Source organism: Bos indicus, chromosome 11, assembly GCF_029378745.1.
Source record: "Bos indicus isolate NIAB-ARS_2022 breed Sahiwal x Tharparkar chromosome 11, NIAB-ARS_B.indTharparkar_mat_pri_1.0, whole genome shotgun sequence".
NCBI classification, from domain to species: Eukaryota; Metazoa; Chordata; class Mammalia; order Artiodactyla; family Bovidae; genus Bos; species Bos indicus.
Genome location: NC_091770.1, coordinates 104,678,856 through 104,686,004, shown reverse-complemented (window position 1 = coordinate 104,686,004; position 7,149 = coordinate 104,678,856). Strand labels below are relative to the sequence as shown.

At 63.0% G+C, this 7,149-nt stretch overlaps 1 long non-coding RNA gene across 1 annotated transcript; it reads right to left on the bottom strand.

The window, feature by feature from the left end:
* Positions 1-3,067: 3,067 nt before the first annotated feature.
* LOC139185894 (uncharacterized) lies at positions 3,068-4,898 on the bottom strand. Its single transcript, XR_011569519.1, has 2 exons — positions 4,502-4,898; positions 3,068-3,964 (listed from the first exon to the last, which is right to left on the bottom strand). It is a non-coding gene; the product is annotated as an uncharacterized lncRNA (long non-coding RNA).
* Positions 4,899-7,149: the final 2,251 nt, after the last annotated feature.

The following is a 7,149-nucleotide window of genomic DNA, read 5'->3' as shown; positions in this document are numbered from 1 at the left end:
GAAGCGCCCGTCTGGACACCAGTGGGTTGCAGATAGCCTGGCCCTGGTGGCGGGCGCCAGGGCCGTCTGACGACCTCGGACCAGGCTGCAGTGAGAACCAGGACCCTGGAGTCTGCGGGAGGCCCCTGGGCAGCCCTCGGTCAGGGTGGACAGCCCAGCCTCCTTCACAAGTCTCTCCCCAGGGCGCCAGGACCTCTCCAAGTGCCCGCTGTCCCTCTCCAGCCCAGAGGCCACACAGACACGGGGGCAACCACCCCGACTCCCAGGTAGGGCAGTTCAGCAGCATCCAGAAGGAAGCCCTACAGCCACGGTTCAGCCCTCCCGGTTCCCTCAGTCCTGCACTGACTCCTTGAGCATTTGACACAGGCCTCTCTGGGCTCAGCGGGGCCTCAGGGCACGTGAAGTGGCCCTGGCCCCAGGCCCTCACCAGGCAGCTTAACTCTGTGTGGCAGGGTCTTGGGCAGGCCAAGTTCAGAGTGTACTTGTTTGGAGGCTCAATCCAGATGGGGGAAACCAGGGAGGGCTTCCTGGAAGAAGTCTCATCCAAGCTAAGACTGCAAAGAAGGAAGGAACTGTCCACATGGGGCAGGGGAGAACGGGAGGGAATACTGGGCACAGGCAGAAAGAGGGGGTATCCTGTCCTCAGGCCCGACGGTACCCAGCATGGCCAGAGCCAGAAGTGCTCAGGGAGTGTCCTAGGCGAGGAACGTGGACTCTGTCCTGAGGGCCCGCGGTGTCCCTCCGCACCAGGCCTGGGGCTGAGCTCTCTAGATGTCAGCTGTGCCCCCACAGCCCCCAGGAAGTGGGGGTCTGAGTCCAGGCCTGTGAGGGCCCAGGAGAGGGGATGAGCCATCGAACAGATTCAGGGAGCTGGAGCAGCAAAGGAGTGAAGGAAATGCAAGCCAGCTTCGGGGCGGGGCTTGCTCCAGACCCCCAGGAGGGCCGGGCGCCGGCGCACGCTGGCAGAGATGCCTGGCGTCTGGAGGCCGTGCCGACCTGTCTGCGGCCGTGGGTGCCGAGACGTTCAGGCCCCAGAGGCACCACCAGCCAGGGCGTGCTGACTCTCGGTGAATCGGGGCCAAGACCCGGGACAGAGCTGGACTGAATCACAGCCAAGGTGTCCTAGGGGCCTGCAGCCCAAGGATGGGCACGAGGGCCAAGGGGTCTTCCCCAGCCCCCATGCCCACATGCCATCGCCCCTTCCACTGTGTGTGGTGTGCGGGCCAAGTCCCTTCAGTCATGTCCGACTCTGCAACCCTATGGACTGTAGCCTGCCAGGCTCTTCTATCCGTGGGATTCTCCAGGCAAGAACAGAGTGGGGCTGCCATTTCCTTCTCCAGGGGATCGTCCCAACCCAGGGATCGAACCTGGGCCTCTTCTGTCTCCTACACTGCAGGCAAATTCTTCTCCACTAGCACCGCTGGGAAGCGCCTTCCACTGGACCCAAACAGAACCCACTGGAAAGCATTTCACCAGGCACCTTGAGCCCACCAAGGTGGGACAGGGTTTATGGAAGATCCATCTGGAGGGAAATGTGTTGGAGGACATCGGGAACCCTCTCCCTCTCCTCCTTCCAGGCAAAGGCAGTGTTGCTCTGGACCCCAAATCCAGCTGGAGGCCTGGAAGTAGGGAGCGGAAGCAGGGGAGTGGGGCAGGGGTCTGGTTTTCCCCTCCTGCCCGTGAGGGTGCCCCGTCAGAGGGTCTTCCCTGGACATCCATGCTCCTCCTTCTCGATGGCATCTGCTGCGGCCAGTGAGGGGCGTGGCGACAGCCTGCTGACCAATCCAGGGCCGCTGACAGCGCCTTCCTCCTCCAGGAAGCCTTCCGGAGCTTGTCGGGGGGGCCGGCCGGGCTGGCCCCTGCCTGCCCTGCTCCTCTGCTCCACGCGTCGTTTCACTCCGGGGGTCCGAAGTCTCCGCGGCCTCCTCCCCCAGCACGGCCGCAGCCAGGCCGCCCCTCCCCAGACCAGGCTCTCTAGTCCTGAATGTCCAGGTGCTGGCCACCTGTCCCCCCTAAAGCATGGATGGCTCTCTTCCTGGAGCAAATCCGCACTCCCCACCCGTGTGTCCAGGATCCCCCTACACTCTCTCACACACACGCACATGCACACACGTGCTCACCAGGACACAGGACCACACATGCTGGCGTGCGCGTGCACGCACCCAGCCCTGAACCCTGGTCTCAGTCTGTTTTGACACCTCTCCTTCCCCAGCCTGCCTGCTGTGTTCTGAATTCCCACTTCAACTCGAGGGAGGCAGGCTCAGAGTCGCTGAGAACCACACAGCTCCCCAACGACGAAGCTGGGAGTCAACCCGGACGGCCTCCCCACCCGGAGCCGGCACGGCTCCTGCGGTCGCTGGGCCCTCTTCTCCAGTGAGGGAGGCGCTTGGCAGACACCCCCCCACCCTGCCCTCCCACCTGTCAACACAACAAAAAGTTAATGTAGAAGTAAATAAATTTGCTAAGAGGAACAGAACTTCTAAGAGAGGAAAACTTGAGATGCCCAAAGGGGGATGCCTAATTTTATCCCATTTCACAATTGAATTGTAAATCTGCCTTGAAACTGAGCCTCCAGGCCACCGTGCTGAGGCTCCTTTCGGGGAAGGGGTCTCGAGAGCTTTCTCCTCTGCCTGCCGCTCTGGGTCAGAGAGCCCAAACCGGGCTGATTCACCAGTGTTACCTGTGGGGCCCGCGGTCGAGGCCGAGCTGCTGGCCCAGGTGTCGCTTGGGGTCACTGAGCCCTCAGCTGTGCAGGGGACAGCCGCAGGGACCACCCAGGCCTGAGGGGCCGCAGAGGGGCCGCCCGTGCGCAGGAGCGCTGCTGACCTAAGCTTCCTGACAGCAGCAGGGATACCTGCCTTAGCTTCCCGTCATCACCCCAGGAGGGCCCCCCAAGTCCCCAGTCCTCCCATGGCTGGGCCCCATGGCCACGACACCCCAGATTCCCTTGGGGGTGGGGTACGCTGCTACCCAAGCAACTCCAAGACAGCTGATGCTGCCCTCCAGCATCTCGAAGTTGACATCTGGGATGTTTCAAGTTTGCAAGAAGCAACGTGAGCTTTGAAGATAGTTTCCATGTGTTTATTAACAGTCCCACGAGGCCCCGGCCCCGGCCCCTCTCACCTCACGTGTGCCCCACGTGTGCCGTCACCCTCAGCTCTCCCAGCCCCGACATCCACCGTCCGGGCGGGACTGGGAGGCGACAGGCCTCCCACAGGGCTAGGCCGATGAGGACTGTCTGCAGCCTCTGGTTTACAACGTCAAGTCCCACGAGCTCAGATACGCAGGGCGAGCTGGTCGCCGAGGTCACGACCGGGCGGCTGACCTTGACCCCAGCTGGCGGTCCTGATGAAGAGCTGATGACAGCAGCTCCCGTGCTGGGCTCCGCGCCGCGCCAGGCCGGGCGCTTTCCACCCTGACCCCGTTCCGGGAGGAAGGGGATCCTCCCTCCGCAGGTGTGGGGGATGGGGCCCCCAGACCAGCTCACGTGCACGCGGCAAATCCAGGACACCCAAGCCTGTGCTCCCCGCGGCCCTGTTCTTCCCAAAGGACCCAAAGCCCCCTCTTCCTGCCCCTCTGCCTGCCCCCCAGCAGCCCAGCTTCAGCTGGTGGGGCTGAGTCAGGCTCACTTCCGACCCCGGGCTCTGCCACGTGTGAGACAGCAGGACAGAGGGGCCTGAGAGGCGGCCGGCCCTGGTGGAAGGACTGAGCCCCTCCCATCCCGGGGTGGGGAGGCTGTTTCTGGAGAGAGGCCCCCAGCTGCCCCTCCGGGCCTGGAAGCGCAGCCCCAGGCTGGCTCGCAGACCTGCAAGGCCTCCTCTTCCTCCGGGGCGCCCAGCTCTGGGGTCTCCTCCTCCTGAAGGTGGCCCCTCTCCTGACGTTCCAGGAGGTCCCCCTGAAGAGCACAGATGCGTCTCTGATTCCTAATGGGCCAGGGAAACCCCCAGCCTGCAGGGCCTGAAACCTGAAGGATCACAAAGCTTCGGGTTAGACTGCGGGCTGTGAGTGGGGGTGGGCAGTCAAGGAGCTGTCCAGTCTCTGCACCTCTCAGGGGAGGAGAGCTCCCACCCACCCCCTCCTCACTTCATTACCCACAAGGAGAGGGCTCCTACCCGCACGGTGAGTCCGACCCTGGACTCTGGCAGAGACCAGAGACTCTGTCCAGAGACCCTAGACTCTCAGCAGTAGCTGGAGATCAGCCCCTGTGCAGCTCTGCTCAAGGCAGAGAGTTTGTTAACTGACCGGCCAGCAGTGGTGGGTGGCTCGCTAGGTGGGTCTGTAGGGCTCCCTGTGGAAGCCTGCAAGTTCTGATCGGAACTGAAATAGTGGGTGAGATGGACCCATCCACCCACCCCCACTACTGTCCACACGCCCGTCAGTCCACGCAGCCACCCACCCACCCATCTATCCCTCCACCCACCATACCACTAGCACACCCATCTATGTATCCACCCACCCACCCATCCATCCGCCCCGCGGCCCCCACTGCCCACCAGCTCACCCATCCACCTGCCCCTCAGCCGTCCGTCTGCTTATTCAGAATTCACTCAGCTCCCCTCACTGGTCTTAATGTCCTCTAGTCCCAGGGGGTCTGCATACGCCAACTGGTACCTGCCTCTGGGGCAGACAGACCCAAAAACAGGTGCTTCTGAGACACGTCAGGGGTGCAGGCACTGCCCGTGGACCGAGCTCAGCTCACAGACCCATGCAGTGCGCTGGCCCTGTCCCTTCTCCCAGAGGCGTCCCGCCGAGACCCTCCCAGCCCACTCTGCCGCTCCCCACTCCCTGACCTTTGCATGTTCCAGAGGCCACACCCTGCGCCTTGTCTCAACACCCCACCCTCCCTGCGCTCAAGGCCCAGCTCAGAGGCATGGCCTCCCGCGTGTGCCTCTCTGAGCACTCACTCTGCGTCCAGCCTGCTTCTCTGCTCCCTGCCTCCTAGACGGGGGCTCCCTGGAGGGGCAGAGACTGGCCTCTGTGTAGGCTGCATCGGGCCCAGAGCTGATGCTTTTGAGATGAGTTTGTGGAGGAAAGGAGGGAAGTGGTGGGGAGAGACGGAGGTGCAGGGTCGGGGGCCAGGGAGGGATGGCCCGAATCCTCCTTTGTGACCCCACCCCCACCCAGAGTCTCAGGCGGCTTGTCCGTCTGGGCCTTGGGGCTGCCTTCCCACCCCTCCAGGGACCCTCGTGGGGTGCCTGGCACGTGCCTTGAGGACTGTTCTCCTAGGCCCTGGGGGTGAGGTCCCAGCCCCTGGCAGTTCCCACCCCAGAGGTCCCAGCCCACCACGGCACTTGGGAGGTTCCTGGGGCCCATCTCTGGGCCCATGGAGACGGTGGGACGTAGGACTCCTGAGTCACCCTCTTTCAACAACTTGGAAAGCCTGTCTGTTGGAGAACTCCAAAGCAAGAGCAAGGGCCCCGGCCTTGACCATCAACCCCGGGCACAAGAGACTGTGTTTCCCAGCACACACACCGCTTAATGTTTAACTCCCGCAAGCTTTCTGATCGCTAATGACAGGACATTAACTCTGCACAAACAGGAAGGTTCAGAGGAGCCGACCTGGAGCCCATCGAGCGTTGGCCAGGCTGCCGCATCCCCTCTGGCCACAAGGGTCATGGCTGGGCAGCCGGCGGCTGGGGTCATCGGGGGGTGTGGGTGTGGGGAGGCCGTCTCAGGGACGCAGAGCTCTGTTCTGGCTTCCCTACTGCTGTTGTTTTCTAGATTCTGCTCGGAGGGTGCCTCCCCCAGGAAGCCCACCACTCTCCCACCAGAATCACACTTACTGAGCTGGTCTCCACTCGCCTGCAGATCAGGGTGATAAGCCGGCACCCCTCTCTCCTAGCCAGGTCCCTACTTAAAGCAGACAGGAGACAGGACTGTGTGTGCAGGCAGGGATTCCTGGAAGCACAGCAGGGAGCGCGGAAAGAAGATTGTTGCTTTCTTGGGGATGGTGGGTGGTCTGCGGCAGGCAGTGGGGCTCAGTCCCCTGGGAGCCTGTATGAGGATATGGAGAGCACCCCAGAATTTCCCCCTTCTGAGGGACAACACCCACCAGCATCCCGCTTGAAGGTCACTCCTGGGACCTCAAGTCCCCAGCACCTCCCTCAGGGCTCGCCTGCAACCAAGGGAAGGCAGGGCATCGGTCAGGGACGTGGGACGGCCCCCGACTGCCGCCCACTGTGGACACACGCAGGCCAGGCGCTGTGCCCATGCTCCCCTCGGCTCCTGGGTTAGCCCTGACGATGGGGGATGGCCCTGCCGGGAAAGGTGACCACCCCGTCTTAGAGACTAGGAGACGGGGGCCAGACTGGGCATGGGGTCTTGCCCAGTGGCAGCGCCAGTGGTGGGAGAGCTGGACTCGTTCTGACCGCTGGCTGCACAACATGCTCTGAACTTGGACCACATTCCCTGAGTCTCCGGCCGTGCGAGGCCCGGCCGTGCGAGGGCCCCGGAGCCCACGGGCGGGACGCAGTCAAGGAGGCCGCCTTCCCCCGGGCTGTGTCCAGTCTGCCTCCCGCTGCCAGGGTCCCTCAGCCAGTGTGGAATCCCTCCCTCTCCCCATCCTAGATGGAAGGAGAGGGTGCAGGGCTGATGGATGCAATCCCAGACCCACACGGAAGCTCAGAGAACATTCCTGAGCACAGCTGGGCTGACCAGATTCTCTGAAGTCTTTTCTTTTGGCTCCTCTGGGTCTCAGCGGCAGCACGTGGCATCTTTGATCTTTGCTGCCTCGTGCGGGATCCCTCTCTCTATTTTTCTCAGTTGCGCCATCAGGATCTGTTTTGTTGCAGCATGCAGGATCTAGTTCCCTGACCAGGGATCAAACTCGAGCCCAGCACATCGGGAACACGGAGCCTTAAGCACTGGGCCACCAGCAGAGTCCCTCGAGAGCCTTCACTAGATGGAAAGTACCATCCTTGGCTCATGAGAAACTCCACTGGGGTCAGTGAAGACGCTCCCAGTGGCGGGCGGTGAGCCTCAGCCCGGGCTGCGCCCAGGTCCGGGTCCTCTCCTCTCTCCCACTCCCCCCCACCAGGCTTGGCTGGGGACTCCTGGGAAGGAAACGCTCCCCAAAGCCACCCTGGGGTTGACCCCTCTGTGCACTGCTTCGAGTGGGAGGACAGTGTGCACAGGGAGACCAGCCCTCCG